Below are 18,940 nucleotides of genomic sequence, written 5' to 3' on the forward strand. Positions count from 1 at the left end.
ATTCCCCACTCATTAGAACACTGGGTACGCCTTTGGAATTCACAAGTGAAGATAACATGGTGGGGGGGGGGTCTTAAATCTTGTTTCTTAGGCAGAGCGAAAGAAGCGTTGCATCATGAAGGTTCAGAATCCCCTTGCCTTCGGACTTACCTACTGCTTGCACCATGGCTGCTGGCAGGAAGCAGCGTTTATGTTCAGGGCGCCAAGGAAACGGGTCCACACTTAGGGCTGTGTGTGTGTTGAGGAAAAGCCCTTCGTAATCTGTTTTCCTGAGGTCTCTAGATGTTCAGGATATGTCCCTGACCTAGTTCTTTTTTTGTTGTTAAGATTTTATTTATGAGAGAGTGAAAGGGAGCACAAGCAGTGGGGAGGAGCAGAGGGAGAGGGAGCAGGCTCCCCACGGGGAGCCCCTGTGGGACTCAATCCCAGGACCCTGAGGGGGTCACACCCTGAGCTGAAGGCAGGTGCTCAACCACTGAGCCACCCAGGCGCCCCTCTGACCTAGTTCCTGATGTAAATTAGTGTGTTCTGTTGGGTGAATAGGCAAAGAGCTTTTCAAGCTGTTTAAAGTCAGAAATCTAGATGGTGACTGCTTAAATTTGGTGAGTACCTTCCCTCCCTCATTAAAAATACTCATCAGTAGGACTAGTAATTAGTTCTTTCAACCATCTGCTTTCAGAGTTTCTTCTTAAGCATTTAGTATAAATCTGTTCTCCGAAAAACAGGCCTTACACAGATCCCCAAAAGGCTGTTCTAACATATCTTCCTTAGGAAGTCTGACTTAGTCAAAGACCAAGTCCGTAAATATGCTTAAGATTTACAAGCTAAAACTACCAAGTCGGTTTTTTTTTTTTTTTAAGATTCTATTTATTTATTTGAGAGAGAGAATGAAAAGGAGCACAAGCAGTGGGGAGGAGCAGAGGGAGAGAGAGAAGCAGGCTCTTGGTTCCCTGCAAGATCCAGGGCTCAATCCCAGGACCCCAGGACCGCAGGACCGCAAGATCATGACCTGAGATGAAGGCAGATCTGAACTGAACCACCCAGGAACTCCATGAGTCCTTTTTTTTTTTTTTTTTTTTTTTTTAAGATTTTTATGTATTTATTCATGAGAGACAGAGAGAGGAGTCCCGGGATGGAGTCCCACATCGGGCTCCCTGCATGGAGCCTGCTTCTCCCTCTGCCTGTGTCTCTGCCTCTCTCTCTCTGTGACTCTCATGAATAAATAAAATCTTTTTTAAAAAAATCAATGTGAGGCTGAGAAGAGTAATAATGTATATAGTAGGGAAACTGATTTAACTCTAGAATGTTTATATTGAAATGTTTTTTTAAGTGAAGAATGAACTGGAGAGGGACCTGGGTGGCTCAGTCCGTTAAGCGTCAGCCTTAAGGTCAGGTCACGGGCCTAGGATCCTAAGATCAAGTCCCGTGTCAGGCAGGGGCTCCCTGCTCATTGGGAGGCCTACTTCTCTGTTTGCCTGCTGCTCCCCCTGCTTGCGTGCTGGCAAATAAAAAAGCAGTCGTTGGGCAGCCCGGGTGGCTCAGCGGTTCAGCGCCGCTTGCAGCCCAGGGCCTGATCCTGGAGTTTCGGGATTGAGTCCCACGTTGGGCTCCCTGCATGGAGCCTGCTTGTCCCTCTGCCTGTGTCTCTGCCTCTCTCTCTCTCTCTCTGTCATGATAAAATCTTAAAAACAATGCCAAAAACCCACAGGTCCGTGAGGAAAGGAAAATGGCCACTTCCATTTTCAAGGGACAGCAGGATGTCCCCTGACCCAGCGCCATTCCATCCAGTCCCCTCGGCCACTTCCAAGTGGGGGCGTGGCGCCGCCGTCCCAGGGGTGACGTCATGACACCCAACCGAAGAGGCGGGCCGCGCAGCGCTGTGATCTTGCCCAAACAGCCGGGCGGTATCTAACTGACGCAGTCTTATTCTGTATATGGTTCTTAACTTCGATTTCAACTAGGGACGTTTTCCTTCCTTAAGGAAATAAAAAGCGTGTTCGTATTGAAGCCCACGGCGGTAATTCTCATTAGAGGCCCGCCTCCTTCTGAAGCTCCGTGAAATGGTGCGGATTTAAACTGCGCGCGGCTAGTCTCAGCGCAGGAGTTATTCTCCTGTGCATTTCACTCTGCTCTTCGTTAAAATGAGTCGCCATCAGACGTGAATTTGGCTGTAACGATCCGTCCGGGCTAATAATGCTGCAGCCATGTTCCGGGTGCTAAAGAAAGTGACTCTAAAGAAAGGAGGGGAGCGTGGTACGGGAACACAGGAGCGAGCTCCACGACCTCTACGTGGGAAGCGCACTTGTCACTCAAACTCGCATTTTTCCGATAATGCCTGAAGCGGCGGCGGCCGTCTGTTGTAGTTGCTCTCGATTAGGCGGGGGACTGGGTCCCAACGTAGTCTCTGGAAAGCTCTGGCTTCGGGTCGCCAAGGGCATGGTCACCCATCGTGTGTAAAATCATTTGTGTTCAGTGTGCAGAAATAGTAGTGTCAGCCTTGTCCTCGCCAGGGTTTCTCCGCTGTGTTCGTGTCTTAAAAAAAAAAAAAAAAAAAAAGCCAGCTGTCCTTACAGTTGGTGCCAATCGCATGTTTAAAGAAAGGCGAGCAATAGAAGCTCTCAACCTGGAATTAAAATGGACAACTTAGTAGGTTTAGGGTTGCCTGCAAATAAAACCTTACGTTGAGCCCCGTTATCTGGATAGATTGGTACAACCCAAACCGGTTGGTTTGTATTCTTCGATTTTTAGTTGCTTGCCTGCATATACTTTTTTTTTTTCACATCGTATTGAGATTTTTGAAGGAACATGCATGTAAGGAATATTGTTTGGTCTAGCTTTGGCCACTTGTGTTTGTATCGGTGAGAATTAATTTTCAGTGGAAATGACCGGGCCCTTTGCTGTGCTGCGCTCCTCAAGACGGGAACTTGCTCTCCTTTGTCCATCGTTATAAAGCCAAGGAACCCGGCAAGGCCGAACAAAGGCCCGGGGCAGCCGAGGACAGGGGCCCCGCGCGAGGACCCGCAGGCCCCGAGCTCTCTGGCTCTGACTTGGGAATAAGCCCTCCCGCCTCAACGAAAGTGTAAACAAGTCGGAGGATGAGAGGATCTTACTCCGGGAAAAGGGGAATCCTCCATGCGGGCTGTTTACCGAAGCGCAGCCCGACGGCAGCCGGGCAGCCGCAAGGAAGCCCCTCGCACGCACGCTCACCCCACTCACGAAAGGGGGGCCCCTTCCCACGCGGAAGTTCTAACCCGTTAGCAGCTTCCTCTTAAATTTGAAAAGAAAGAAAATATAGCCCAGTCTTAACTGTCATGGCAGAAGCAAGGCATGAAATACGCTTGACAGAAAGCCATACACGGTCGTGAAACTTTCCTAGTCTTTATTAGTTTTAGCTGCCTGATACCAAGTAGCAAGGAGGACTATTTCATTTCACTTCCTCCTTCCGCTGTTCACCACCTGAGGGAGGGTGGGGGCCGTGGCAAAAAATAATAATATGATGGGGTCCGGTACCTGGGTGGCTCAGTGGTTAAGCGGCTGCCTTGGGCTCAGGTTGGGGGTCCTGGGGTCCTGCGATGGAGCCCCACCTTCCGGATCCCTGCCCAATGGGGACTCTACTTCTCCCTCTGCCTTTCCTGCTGCTCCCATGTGCTTGTGCTCTCTCTAAAATAAATTAATCATTAAAAAATAATACATTTTTGTAAATATTTTTTTAATCATGAGACACAGACAGAGACAGAGAGAGGCAGAGGGAGAAGCAGGCTCCATGCAGGGAGCCTGACGTGGGACTCGATCCCGGGTCTCCTGGATCATACCCTGGGCGGAAGGCGGCGCTAAACCGCTGAGCCACCTGGGCTGCCCTAAATAATGAAATCTTTAAAAAAAAAATGTGTACAAAAAAGGAGTGACAGTGTACGTCCACATGTAAGGATCAGTGTGAGCGCACAGGACAGAAGAAAAGCCAATCTAAAATTAGGACAATCAGAAGACAATGTGGTGCACAACCTAAAACAACCAGTGCTAGCTACGGTTAGAAAGATACCGCTGGCAGGTTGCATTGCCCCCCCTCAATCCCCCCAGCCCCGCTGGCAGAATTAAAGCTCCACATTATCTGAGGAGGAAATCCATTTATATCGCAAGGCCATTCACACAGTCCGTGGTAATATAAACTGAAAGTTTCACACTTTGGCTTTAGAACTGCAGGAGAGGGGATCCCTGGGTGGCGCAGTGGTTTGGCGCCTGCCTTTGGCCCAGGGCACGATCCTGGAGACCCAGGCTTGAATCCCACGTCGGGCTCCCGGTGCACGGAGCCTGCTTGTGTCTCTGCCTCTCTCTCTCTCTCTCTCTGTGACTATCATAAAAATTAAAAAAAAAATAATTGTTTAAGAACTGCAGGAGAATCATAGTCCATGTTGTCAAATGAGTTTTGACCCACTTTTGACATATAGAGACCTCTTTTGTTATTATTATAGTAGTGATTTCTGGTAAGATTGAAGGCTTGAGTCCCCACATGGACAGGTACACTGCTAGTTTTTTGGTTTCTGAGTTAATGCAGTTTGGAGTATTGTATTGGGGGATTAGAAATACACACAGTAACTTTTGTGAGGCAGTGGTGCTTCTAAGCTGGTCCAAGGGCTGGCGTTGGAGGGGCTGAATGAACAACATCTGGGGAGCTTCTTTAAAAACCCAATGTCATGATCCCTGGGTGGCTCAGCAGTTGAGTGCCTGCCTTCCACCCAGGGCCTGATCCTGGAGTCCCGGGATTGAGTCTCACATCGGGCTCCTTGCACGGAGCCTGCTTCTCCCACTGCCTGTGTCTCTGCCTCTCTCTGTGTGTCTCTCATGAATAAATAAATAAAATCTTTTAAAAAATAAAAAATAAAAACCCAATGTCTGGGGACGCCTGGGTAGCTCAGTGGTTGAGCATCTGCCTTCAGCTCAGGGTGTGATCCCAGGGTCCTAGGATCGAGTCCCGCATTGAGCCCCCCCTCAGGGAGCCTGCTTCTCCCTCCACCTCTGCCTCTGCCTGTGTCTCAAATAAATAAATAAATAAATAAATAAATGAAATCTTTAAAAAATTTTTGTCCGAGTTCCACTCCTGGAAACTGAGCATAGATGTGACGTGTCCAGGAACCTGCAGCATTCTTTTTTGGTTCCACATGCACCATGCACCATGCAGTGGAGTTTGAAAGCTATTTCCATAGGGCACTGTTGTTCTTAAAAAAAAAAAAAGTGGGGGTGTGGGTTGCCAAACTTGAAAACCACAGATAAGTAAATAGAACACCCAAACACCTCTTAGCCAGGACAGGCATGTTTGCTTCAAGTATTATTTTCATCAAAAGAAACTGGGTATTAGAGCCGAGTCCCCAAGTCCCCAGTCCCATTGCTGGTGGTCCCCAGTCACCCTGCTTTGGAAGGCTCCATGGTTATGACGCACTGTGCATCCCTAAGGCACATCTTGGAACAGTGCCCAACGTCGCTGTCAGGTGCCCAATACAGGTGGTGCAGCAACCCTAGGCTGCAGTTCCACCTGGAGAACTGGAAGTTGTCTCTCTCCAGAGAGGGACCAGGAGGAGCCTAAAGAATTTTAGGGAAGAAAAAAACGTTTTGGTGAATTCGGGAACACTGATAATGCACCGTGTGCAAAGGTGTCAGGGCCAAAGGAACGGATGGTGTTTTCTCCAGAAGTGATGATGGGGCTCTGGGTTGCAAATGGTGTTCTGCACAGATGTGTGGGTATAACATGACACACACCCCCCCCCCTTTGTGAAGAGATTCCTAGTCGTCTGATTTTTCTCCCCTGTGCTTAGAGTCCACCAGCAAGAGGAGGCTGGTTTCTGTCAAATTTTCCTTTCAGGAAAGTCCTGAGCCCCAGGGAGCTCTGATCTAGCCCAAGACAATTCCTCCAGCTTTAAGTGTGTGATCCCAGCAGCCCAACTATGCGATATTTCCCGAACAAATAATGACAAATGAACTAGCACCTCGAGCCATCTGTTGCAGTTGGTGCATTTTGCCTCTGGTGTTTATAAACCTGCTTCAGTAGGAAGCAAAAACAAAGCCCGGAGTTTAGCAAAAAGCAGGGTTGGCTGAGCAGCAAGCGGCAATTTCCAACTCAGAAAGAAACACGACTTAATTTATTTTTATCCAGGATGTTTTAGGACCGTGTGATTTGATTTAGAGCAACAAATGCAGTGTGCTCTGGTGCTGCCAGCCTCCCCTTTTTGAAGGAAAACATGGGGGGGTGTCACAACTTTGGGGTCGTTTTTAGTCTAAATTTGGCTTTGTTGCTGAAGTTAGCCGTAAGAATCTTCTGGAACATCTGCCTAACTAGTTCACCGAGCGGTTCCCGGTGGTGCTTGGGAAAGAGATGACTTTCAGGGATGACCCATGGCCGTTAGAATTGTGCTTTGTTTGCTCTGGAAAATTCCAGGGGGCCTTTTCCCATGTTGACTCGCTCAGTGCGCGCTCACCCGGTAGCCGTCTCCGCGCCGTTCCTTCCCTACCGAGTAGGACTGGAGGCGACGGGCTCTCATCCTCACCACTTGTCAGGAAGCTAAGATGTCCTTGTCCTCCGGAGAAATCTCAGCTCGGGGACAGCTTGAAAGGGTTGCTGGGGTTCGCTTGGCAGGAAGAGGGAACAAACAAAAACTTGTTTTCTTTGTCTTACACTAGGGGTCCAACAGGAAAACTCAACGGGGAGGCGGCGTTTCCAACGTGCCAGGAGGTCTGCAGGGGGCGCCGGGGGGTCCCCGTCAGCAGGGGGGTGGCCAGGAACCGTGTCCCCAGCCGCAGCGGGGACGAACGCGTATGCTTTTCTGCCTCCGAGGAGCTCGCTGGCGTGTCACAGTTGCGTGGGTTACTTGGTAATCAGCCCCCGCCCAGGTCCACTGCTGCACCCCCGGAGGGGAGGGCGTTGAAGATATTTTTGTCCAGAAACCAGTTCCTCTCTCTTTCGAAGAAACGGGCTGGGCTTCCAGTGTGCACAGTGGGGGGTGGCAGACGGGGTTCAGCAGAAAAACCGGGCTTGCAAGGATTGAAAGTAATTCATAGATATGGGCGAATAAACTCTATTGTTTTTTTTTTAATATGTGATCTTTTGTCCTTCTGCTTTTATTACCAAAGCAGAAAATCTAACCAAACTGCCCTGAAGCTGGAAATGCAGGAAATAAGAGACGTGCAGCTTCTTTCTGGGGCTTTTCGGTCCCCTACGTGTCGAGGGCGGCGATGCTGCCGCTTCCCGGGAAGGCCCGCTCTCAGCAGTTGTTTTGTTTTGGTTTTGGTTTTTTAGGAGTTAACTTTTGTTTATTCATTAATTTTTTTTTTTTAAGTAGGCTCCGGGGGGATCCCTGGGTGGCTCAGCGGTTTAGCACCCGCCTTCGGCCCAGGGCGTGACCCTGAACACCCGGGGTCGAGTCCCGCGTCGGGCTCCCTGCACGGAGCCTGCTTCTCCCTCTGCCTGTGTCTCTGCCTCTCTCTCTTTCTGTGTCTCTCATGAATAAATAAAATCTTTATTTTTTTAAATAAAATCTTTAAAAATAAATAAAGTAGGCTCCGCTCCCAAGTTGGGGCTAGAACTCACCACCCTGAGGTCACGAGTCACACGCTCTATCCCCCTCCCCACCCCTCTCAAGCTTTTTAAAATCTTTTTTTTTTTTTTAAACAATGAAAACCCACTTGAGAATTGCGGCCTGGCCGAGGGCCCGTTTAGTCCGCCTCCCGCAGAGGCCGCTCCGCCCGGGGCCGCGGCAGGCGGCGACGACTCCCGAGGCGTGTCCGCGGCCACGTGACTCCTCCAGGGCTCCCGAGCCGCGGCTGCGCCTCCTCCGCTCGCTAAGAACAGCTCCCAGCGGCCGCGTCGTGCTGGCTGCGTCACCCTCCGCTGGCCCGGCCCGCAGGCCCCTCCGCCGCCCGGGAGCCGCACACGGGGTGAGGAGTTAACGACGCTCCGTCTCCCTCGGGCTCGAACCCACGTCCACGCCGCCGGGTTTCCGGAGCCAATGCGGCAGCAATCGCAGCAAATTCTTTGTCACGGCTGTGGTGGGGAGGGCGAACTGGAATGATTTAGTAAAAATAGATGTCTCTACCGCACGGGAATTTGATGATCTGTATGTAAAATCTGCCTGACAACATAAAAGCGCTTATTTTTGTGATTTTTCTAAAAGCCTCCATAAACGGGCAGCCCCGGTGGCTCGGCGGTTCAGCGCCGTCCTGGAGCCCCAGGATCGAGTCCCGCGTCGGGCTCCCTGCACGGAGCCTGCTTCTCCCTCTGCCTGGGTCTCTGTCTTTCTCTGTGTGTGTGTCTCGTGAATAAATAAAATATTTTTAAAAAATAAATAAAAGCCTCCATAAACCGCGATTCCAGCAGGTTGACCCTGGGCTCCTTAAGGACCTCTTGGGGCGGTGCTCCCAGGGGGCAGCCGGTTGTCCGCGCGCTGGGAACGCTCCGCCTTAGAAACCCCCCCCCGCCTTCGGACTGAAACGTCAGCGTGCAGGGTCCTGCGGAGAAGTCTTCACGGCTTGGTTTCCTGTACCGGATTCAAAACAAGTCGGAGGGATCAAATGGGGGAGAAATCAAGCCTCCTGCTGGTAGTAAATGGTTTTGTGCCCTTCTATTTACCTATACTCTCAGCCCATCAACGAATTTTAGGGTAAGAAATGCGAAAGCTGCCTCTGTGTAACTAGTTCTCAACTATGCCACATATTAACATTTTAGTGGCTGGAAAGCGGCGCTAGCCTCTTATTAGCATAAATCTCCTTTGTTGCCCACGAATTCTACCCTGGAAGAAAAATACATTTTACCCCATGGGACTCAAACCTATTTTTATTGGGAATGAAAAATAAATGCAACCCACAAACATCATTTTTCCCCCGAAATTGACTCTTGTGGGGGAAGATAAAGGTTGCTCACCAAGAAATTTCTAGTAGCTATAAGAGATTCTGATTTGCACAGTGTGATTTCTAATTAGCCAAACACCCCACGAATACTGATTAAGAAAACCTACATGAGCTGATGTAGGTCAAAGGGTACAGATCTTCAGTTCTAAGAAAAATAAGGTCGGGGTGCCTGGCTGGATCAGCAGTAGAGCATGTGTTTCTTGATTTCAGGGTGGTGAGTTCAAGCCCGTCATTGGGTGTGGAAATTATTTAAAAATAAAATTTTTTTAAAAAGGGTCTAAGAATCTAATGTATAGCATGGTAACTATAATTAATATATTTTTTTTAATATTTTTTTTAAATTTTTACTTATTTATGATAGTCACAGAGAGATAGAGAGAGGCAGAGACACAGGCAGAGGGAGAAGCAGGCTCCATGCACCGGGAGCCTGACGTGGGATTCGATCCCGGGTCTCCAGGATCGCGCCCTGGGCCAAAGGCAGGCGCCAAACCGCTGCGCCACCCAGGGATCCCTATAATTAATATATTATTGTAGACTTGAAAGTTGTCGAGAATGGATCTTAAACTTGCCCACCACACAAAGAGCCAACTATGCCTTAACTATGTGACGTGATGGATGTGTTAATTATTTTGATCTTGGCAGTCATTCTACAATATACATATATATCAAATCAGGTTGTGCACTTTAACTGCTTACAATTATATTTGTCAATTATTACTCAATAAAATTTTAAAGTTTATTTATTTTAAGTAATCTCCAATGTGGAACTTGAACTTACAACCCCAAGATCAAGAGTCCTATGCTCTCCCAACTAAGCCAGGTGCCACCAAACTTTTTTAATTTTTAATTTTTTAAGTAACAAAGTCTTTAAAAAGCAAACTGGGAAGAATAACTAAAGAAGGAAACAAAATAACCAGATGGGAAGCAGCTCCCAGGGGCACTAAGGGGGGTATTAAGGAGGGCGGTTTCTAAACACTGAGCTAGTCCCCAAACCTCATACCCTGAGGATTGTTCTAGTCAACATGAAACAGGTGAGATTTCTCTTCAGATGAGAGAAATCAAAACAACACAGTAAGAGTTTCATAAAACTCAAATTGCTCCATTTAAAAAACTGTCCTGTGAGATGATAGGACCATTGGATCTTTTAAAATTCAAATGTTGGGATGCCTGGATGGCCCAGCGGTTGAGTGTCTGCCTTCAGCTCAGGTCTTGATCCTGGGATCCGGGATGGAGTCCCACATCGGGCCCCTTGTGGGGAGTCTGCTTCTCCTCCCTCTGCCTCCCCCTCTCTCTGTCTCTCATTAATAAACAAATAAAATCTTAAGTAAGTAAATAAATAAATAAAATACGAATGTCCACACTTATATGATGATGACACTAGTAGGCTGTTGCTGTTTTAATGCTCTAACTTGCTAAAACACAAAGTTGGCAAACCAATGTTAGTCTCCTTTAAAAAAAAAAAAAGTTATTCAGACTAAACACATACACAGATTGAAAATGAAGGGAGGGAAAAGCATTTGTTATGCACATGGATGTGAAAAGAAAGTTGGGGTAGCAATACTTGTATCTGACAAAATAGACTTTTATTTTTATTTTTTTAAGATTTTATTTTATTTATTCATGAGACACACAAAGAGAGAGAGAGAGAGAGAGAGAGAGGCAGAGACACAGGCATAGGGAGAAGCAGGCTCCATGCAGGGAGCCTGACGTGGGACTGGATCCCAGGTCTCTAGGGCTGAAGGCAGCGCTAAACCACTGAGCCACCGGGGCTGCCCCAAAATAGACTTTAAAATAAAGACTGTAGGGGCACCTGAGTGGCTCAGTCGGTTAAGTGTCTGATTCTAGATCTCAGCTCAGGTCTTGATCTCAGGGTTGTGAGTTCAAGCCCCACTCTGGAGCCCAGCCTGGAGCCTAGTTAACAAAAAAATAAAATAAATAAAGACTGTAATGAGACAAAGAAGAATACTATATAATCATAAAGGGGACAACCCTACAAGAAGGTATAACAATTGTAAATATTTATGTACCTAACATGGAAGCACCAAATTACATAAAGTAGCAATTAACAAACACAAAGGAAGAAATCAATAATAATACAATAATAGTATGGGACTTTAACACCCCACTTACATCAATGAATATATCATCCAAACAGAAAATCAACAAGGAAAGAGTGGCTTTGAATGACACACTGGACCAGATGGGTCTAACAGATATATTCAGAACATCCCATCCTAAAACTGCAGAAAACACATTCAAGTGTACATGAAATATTCTCCAGAAAAGATCACATTAAGCCACAAAACAAGTCTCAAGTCAATTTAAAAAGACTTCTTAAATTAAATCCTGTATTTTGGGGTGCTGGGCAGCTGAGGTCATGATCCTGGGATTGAGCCTCACATTGGGCTCCCTGCTGAGCAGTGCCACTCCTGCTCCCCCTGCATGGACTCTGGCTCTCTCTCTGTCAAATAAATAAATAAAATCTTTTTTTTTTTAAATCATGCATTTTTTTTCTGAAGAGAATGCTATGAAACCAGAAATAAACCACAAGAAAAAACCTGGACAGAACACAAATACGTGGAGGTAAAATAATATGCTACTAAACAATGAATGGGTCAACCAAGAAATCAATGAGGAAATTAAAAAATACATAAAGATGAATAAAAATGAAAACACAATGGTCCAAAATCTTTGGGATCCAGCAAAAGCTGTTCTAAGATTATAGCAATACAGACTTACCTCAAGAAGAAAAATCTCAGGACGCCTGGGTGGCTCAGCGGTTGGGCATCTGCCTTCGGCTCGAGGCGTGGTCCCGGGCTCCCAGGATCGGGTCCCACATTGGGCTTCCTGCATGGAGTGTGCTTCTCCCTCTGCCTGTGTCTCTGCCTCTCTCTGTGTGTCTCTCATGAATAAATAAAATCTAAAAAAAAAAAAGAAAAGAAAAGAAAAGAAAAAGAAGAAAAATCTCACATAAAAGACCTAACCTTATAACAAAAGGAGTCAGGAAAAAAAGAACAAATAAATGCCAAAACAAGTAGGAGGAAAGAAATAATAAACATTAGAGCAGAAATAAATGAAATAGAAACTAAAAATACAATAGAACAACAGATCAATGAAACCAGGAGGTGTTTTTTTTTTTTTTAAGGATTTTATTTATTTATTCATGAGAGACACAGAGAGAGGCAGAGACATAGGCAGAGGGAGAAGCAGGCTTCCTCTAGGGAGCCTGATGCAGAACTCTATCCCAGGACCCAGGGATCACACCCTGAGCCCAAGGCAGATGCTCAACCAGTGAGCCCCCAGGTGCTCCAGGAGGTGGTTCTTTGAACAGATCAACAGAGTTAATAAACCTTTAGCCACACTCATAAAAAAAAAAAGAGATATAGGGGGCAGAGGGACTCCAATAAAATCAGAAATGACCAGGAGAAATGACAAGCAACATCACAGAAATACAAAGGATTCTTAGAATATATTATGAAAAATTATATGTGAGTAAATTGGACAATCTAGAAGAAATGGATAAATTCCTAGAAACATAACCTCCCCAAACTGAATCAGAAAGAAATAGAAAATATGAACAGACCGATTACCAGCAATGAAATTGAATCAGTGATCACCAAACTTCCATCAAACCAAAGTCCAGAACCAGATGGATTCACAGGGGAATTCTAACAAAAGCTTAAAGAAGAGTTAATACCTATTTTCTTTTTTTTTTTTTAAGATTTTATTTATTTATTCATGAGAGAGACACACACACACAGAGAGAGAGAGAGAGGCAGAGACACAGACAGAGGGAAAAGCAGGCTCCATGCAGGGAGCCTGACGTGGGACTCGATCCCAGGACTCCAGGAACACACCCCGGGCCGAAGGCAGGCGCTAAACTGCTGAGCCAACCAGGGATCCCCTAATACCTATTTTCAAAAACTATTCCAGGGGCTCCTGAGTGGTTTAGTCAGTTAAGCATCTGCCTTTGACTCAGGTCATGATCCCAGAGTTCTGGGATCAAGTCCCACATTAGGCTCCATGCTCAGCAAGGAGTCTGCTTCTCCCTCTCCCTCTGCCTGCTGCTCCTACTGCATGTGTTCTCTCCTCTCTGTCAAATAAATAAAGTTCTTAAAAAAAAAACAAAAAAAAAAGTATTCCAAAGATAGATGAAGAAGGAAAGCTTCCAAATTCATTCTATGAGGCCAGCATTACCCTGCTTCCAAAACCAGTTAAAGACATCACAAAAAAAAGAGAGAGAGAGAGAAAGAGAGAGGACAAGCCAACATCTCTGATGAACATAGATGAAAAAATTCTCAACCAAGTTATCAGTAAACCAAATCCAACAATACATTAGAAGAAAATCATTCATCATGATCAGGAATAAACCAGGGATACAAGGGTGGTTCAATATTCACAAGTCAATCAACGTGATCCATCACATCAACAAGAGAAAGGATAAAAGCCATAAGATCATTTCAATAGATGCAGAAAAAGCATTTGACAAAGTACAACATCCATTCATGATAAAAACTCTCAACAAAGCAGGGGTAGAGGGAACATACCTCAGAATAATAAAGGCCACAGATGAAGAAACCACAGCTAACATCATACTCAATGGTGGAAAACTGAGAGCTTTCCCCTAAAATCAGGAACAAGACAAGGATGTCCACTCTCACCCCTTTTATTCAGCATAGTACTGGAAGTCCTAGCCACAGCAATTAGATGAGGAAAAGAAATATAAGGCATCCAAATTGGTAAGGAAGAAATAAAACTTTCAGTATTTGCAGATGACATGATACTATGTATAAAAAACCTTAAAGGGGATCCCTGGGTGGCTCAGCGGTTTAGCGCCTGCCTTTGGCCCAGGGTGTGATCCTGGAGTCCCAGGATCGAGTCCCATGTCAGGTTCCCGGCATGGAGCCTGCTTCTCCCTCCTCCTGTGTCTCTGCCTCTCTCTCTCTCTCTCTCTCATAAAAAACCAAAACAAAACAAACAAACAAAAAAACCTTAAAGACTCCACCAAAAAGCTCAGAACTAATCCATGAATTCAGTAAAGGTACAGGATATAAAATCAACATATAGAAATCTGTTGCATTTCTATACATTCATAATGAAGCAGAAGAAAATTAAGAAACCCCATTTACAATTGCACCAAAAAGAATAAAATGCCTACAAATAAAATTAATCAAGGAGGTGAAAGACCTGTATTCTGAAAACTATAAAACATTGATGAAAAGGGCAACTGGGTGCCTCAGTTGGTTAAGCGTCTGCCTTCAGCTCAGGTCATGATCTCAGGATCCTGAGATGGAGCATTGAAATATATAGAGAGAGGCAGAGACACAGGCAGAGGGAGAAGCAGGCTCCCTGAGGGGAGCCCAATGGGACTCGATCCGGGAACTCCAGGATCGTGCCTGAGCCAAAGGCAGATGCTCAAACGTTGAGCCACCCAGGTAACCCTGATTCTTGGTTTTGGCTCAGGTCATGATCTCAGGGTCATGAGATTGAGCCCCAAATTGGGCTCTGTGCCGATGGGAGTCTGCTTGAGATTCTTTCTCCCTCTCCCTCTCCCCCCACCATGCTTGTGCATGCACGCTCTCTCTCTCTAAAATAAATAAATCTGGGGCAGCCCTGGTGGTTCAGTGGTTTAGTGCTGCCTTCGGCCCAGGGCATGATCCTGGAGACCCGGGATCGAGTTCCACATCGGGCTCCCTGCATGGAGCCTGCTTCTCCCTCTGTCTGTGTCTCTGCCTGTGTGTGTGTGTGTGTGTGTGTGTGTGTGTCTCATGAATAAATACTTAAAAAAATCTTTAAAAACATTTATTAAAAACTGGTAAAATTGTTAACCTCTGAGGGGAAAAATGGATGCATGAACATAAACTGATAGAAACAACACACTTGTCAATGTAATCCTTTCATACCTTTTGCTTTTTTTTTTTAAAGATTTTATTTCAGACACAGAGAGGAAGAGAGTGAGCAAGCATGAGCAAGGGGGAGAGGCAGAAGCAGAGAGAGAAGCAGGCTCCCCACTGAGCTGGGAGCCCAATGTGGGGCTTGATCCTGGGACCATGACCTGAGTCGAAGGTAAACACTTAACTGACTGAGCCACCCAGGCACCCTACCTTTTGCTTTTGCAACATGTCTATATTATTAGCTCAATAATTAATAAGATATAAAAATACTGTCATAGAAATGATTTTAAAAAACAGAATTATGCACCCCCCAAAAAAAATCCAAATTCAATTTAAAAATGGGCAGAAGCCATGAATAGACATTTTTCCAAAGGAAGACATCCAGATGGCCAACAGACACACGAAAAGATGCTCAGCATCACTCATCATCAGGGAAATGCAAATCAAAACTACAATGAGCTATCAACTCACACTTGTCAGAATAAGTAAAATAAACACAAGAAACAACAATTGTTGGCGAGGATGTGGAGACAAGGAACCCTCATGCGCTGCTGGTGGGAATGCAAACTGGGGCAACCACTGTGGAAGATGGTATCAAGTCTCCTCTAAAACTTAAAGGTAATTACCATAGGATCCAGTAATTCCATTACTGAGTATTTACCCAAAGGAAACAAAAACCCTAATTCAAAAGGATATATGCATCCCTATGTTTATTGCAGCATTATTTACAATAGCCAAGATATAAAAGCAATCTATGTGTCCATCAAAAGATGGATAGGGAAGTTGTCATACATATATAAACATATATGTATATATACAATGGAATATTACTCAGCCATCAAAAAGAATGAAATCTTGCCATTAGCAACAACATGGATGGATCTAGAAGTATAATGCTAAGTGAAATTAATCAGTGAAAGACAAATACTGTATGATTTCACTCATGTGGAATTTAAGAAATAAAACAAAGAAAAAAGAGAGACAAACCAAAAAAACAGGGTTTTTTTTAAGGGCTTTATTTATTCATGAGAGACACACAGAGAGAAGCAGAGACATAGGCTGAGGGAGAAGCAGGCTCCTTGCAGGGAGCCCAAGGGGGACTCCATCCCAGGACTCGGGATCATGCCCTGAGCCGAAGGCAGATGCTCAACCGCTGAGCCACCCAAGCATCCCCAAAAAACAGACTCTTGGGCAGCCCGGGTGGCTCAGCAGTTTAGTGCTGCCTTCAGCTCAGGCCCTGATCCTGGAGACTGGGGATCGAGTCCCGTGTCGGGCTCCTTGTGTGGAGCCTGCTTCTCCCTCTGCCTGTGTCTCTGCCTCTCTCTGTAGCTGTGTGTCTCTCATGAATAAATAAATAAAATCTTTAAAAAAAAACAAAAACAAAAAACAGACTCTTAAATATAGAGAACAAACTGACGGTTATCAGAGGGGAGGTGGGTGGGGGGATGGGGGAAATAGGTGAGGGGATTAAGAATACACTTACTGGGGCACCTGAGTGGCTTCTGGCATGGGAGTTGTAAAGGCCTCTTGCCTGGGAGGAAACACAAATAACTCCAGGTGGACCCTCTTTGAGAATGAGCATGATGAGTCTTGAGGTTCCCTGGGCTAGAGTGGGGTGCACGTGCTGGAAGACCTGCTCACATCAGCATTAGCAGGAAGCGCTGGACCCGGAAGAACCCCCAGATGAGGGTAAGACACAGAGTAAAGGTAGGTATCTGTATTCGAAATCACCGAAATGTGGAAACAGCTCGAGTGCCCATTTGTAGACGAATAGGTAAACCGAATGCAGTACAATTATGTCCACGCGATGGAATATTAGTTGGCCACCAAAAGGAATGAAGAACTGGCACATGCTGGGACGTTGTATGAACCTTGGAAAACTCACGCTAAATTAAAGAAGCCAAAGATTCCATTTATATGAAATATCCACAACAGACAAATCCATAGGGTCAGAAAAATCAGTGGTTGCCTGGGGCTGGGAGACAGGTGGGGACAGGGAGCTACAGCTGATGGGTTCCTTTTGAGGGGATAAAAATGTTCTGAAACTAGATAAAGTTGATGCACGGCACTGTGACTGTCCTGAATGCTAGTGAACTGTAGTTGACTAATACAGTGACTTTTGTGTTATGCTTACTTTAACACACACACACACACACACACACACACAAATATGTGTGCCTTTCCTGCCTGTGGCTACAAGGGACTCACGGGTTCCACAGATACCCTCCTGCACCCGCTCTGCTGGCCAACCCTTCCTGCCACCTATCCCCCACCCCACCCCCACGCCCCAACTAGGAGCCATGTGAATGTGCGGCGTCCACACAGACTGGGCCCAGTAGCCTCCCACACCTGAACCCAGCTATCCCTGGGTTAGGCTGTGGGGACTGACCATCCTCATGTTCATCAGAGTGATGGTCTCACCTAAGTTCTTTGCTTCTACCTCATCATCCCAACCCTCTACTCAGACCTGGGAGGGGAGCTCTGGACATTCTCCTAGAGACCCCTCGGGGCCCTGAGGCCCAGCGGTCAAAGACAATACCTTGTTGAAAACATGAGGGGCACCTGGGTGGCCCAGGCGGTTAAGTATCTGCCTTCGGCTCAGGTCATGATCTCAGGGTCCTGGGATGGAGCCCTCCCTGCCACCCTACCCCATGGGGCTCTCTGCTCAGCAGGGGAGTCTGTTTCTCCCTCTACTTGTGCTCTCTCAATAAAGGAAAAAGAAAAAGAAAGAAAACATGAGGTACCGCCTGGACTCCCAGAGCGAAGCCAGCCAGTGTCTGAGGGGGCTGCCCCGCGGGATGCCTCCCCCCCAGGGCATAGCCTGGCTTCCAAATGGGGGTGGTGCGGACCCCACCCATCCTGCGGCCCAGCTCAGGGCGGTGCCACCAACACAGGCCCTCCGAGGTCTGGCGCCTTCTTCCCTGGCTGATGTGCCCACTCCGGCTCCGGGTCCCACCCCGTCACAAGCCTCCCCTCCCAGGTCCGAGACACCCTAAATCAAAAGCAGGAGTGTCCTGCACGCTTTAGGAACTGGACGGGTGGCAAAGTCCCCAGAGGCCTAGTGCCGGGTAGGCCCCCCCCACCTCCTCGTCCGCAGACCTCAACAGGGGGCCCGGCCCTTTGCCCTGGGTGTGGGGGGAGGTGGGGGGGGTGCTCCTGGGTAAGGACAAACTTCTGGGCACCTGAAAGGGCTCCCGGAACTTGAGCGAGGAAGCCGGCCCGCTCCCTGAGGCTCTTGCCGCACCACGAGCAGTCGTCCGGACCCGAGGGCGTCCGCGCCAGGCCCCGCGGGCTGTACCTGGGCTCCGCCGGCGGGCGGCGGCGGGGAGCGCCGGCGCGCAGGGCACCGGAAGTCCCAGGGGGCGAGGCCCGCCGCCGCCGCCGCCGTCCCCGCCGTCCCCTTGGCAACCGAGCGGCTCCGGGATGAGAGTGTGGTGCCCTCTAGAGGCCGCGGGGCCGCACGGCCGGGACCCGGGCGACGGCCGGGGGCTGGCAGGTGCGGGACCTACGTGGACGCAGAGGCGAGCGGTTTGTTCAGCTCAAAGGGAGAAGCGGCTCCGAGCCTTTCCGAGTCGGCCTTCTGGTATCCCGCTGCCGCTGGCTAAAGAAAGTGAACAAAAAACCCTCGCACACTCACACCCGCCCGGAGCTAATGAACCTGCGGTGTCAGGGCGCCTCATTTGCTAAAGACCCTGGGCGGGGCCCCAGAAATGGCTTCACCTGGTCGTGTGTGTTTGTACAATTTGCAAAAGGGAACTATTTGAGCTGTAATTGATTAAGATCGCTCTCTTCCCGCTCTGACTCTGTCACCCTTCCTCTCGGGTCCTGGAGAGGCCGAGGCCGTGAGGGGCTGGCTACGGGGAAGTTGGGCTGGGAACACACTGAGTGTGCCTTTAATGGGAACCGTTTACATAGGTAGTTATTACTGGCCATCCCGCTGTAGGAATGACTTCCGGGAATAATCCCACTGCCCACCTGGCGTCCTGACTTCGAGCACCACAGCAGCTGGGCTGTGGGAGGAGGAGAAACGAAGTTTGAAATGTGCAGGGCTGGAAGCTACCCTGTGGGAAATTCTTCCAATCACCAAATGACTAAATTTGTGAGCAGATCAAAACAGAAAATTTTCCTCCCAAGAATATCATCAATAATGCAGT

The 18,940-nt window shown here is 47.5% G+C and overlaps 1 long non-coding RNA gene across 1 annotated transcript; it reads right to left on the reverse strand.

Moving 5' to 3' along the window:
- Window positions 1–11,752: 11,752 nt before the first annotated feature.
- LOC121483221 lies at window positions 11,753–18,176 on the reverse strand. Its single transcript, XR_005985703.1, has 3 exons — window positions 17,969–18,176; window positions 16,270–16,672; window positions 11,753–11,812 (listed from the first exon to the last, which is right to left on the reverse strand). It is a non-coding gene; the product is annotated as an uncharacterized LOC121483221 (long non-coding RNA).
- Window positions 18,177–18,940: the final 764 nt, after the last annotated feature.

Source organism: Vulpes lagopus, chromosome X, assembly GCF_018345385.1.
Source record: "Vulpes lagopus strain Blue_001 chromosome X, ASM1834538v1, whole genome shotgun sequence".
In the NCBI taxonomy this organism is placed as follows: Eukaryota; Metazoa; Chordata; class Mammalia; order Carnivora; family Canidae; genus Vulpes; species Vulpes lagopus.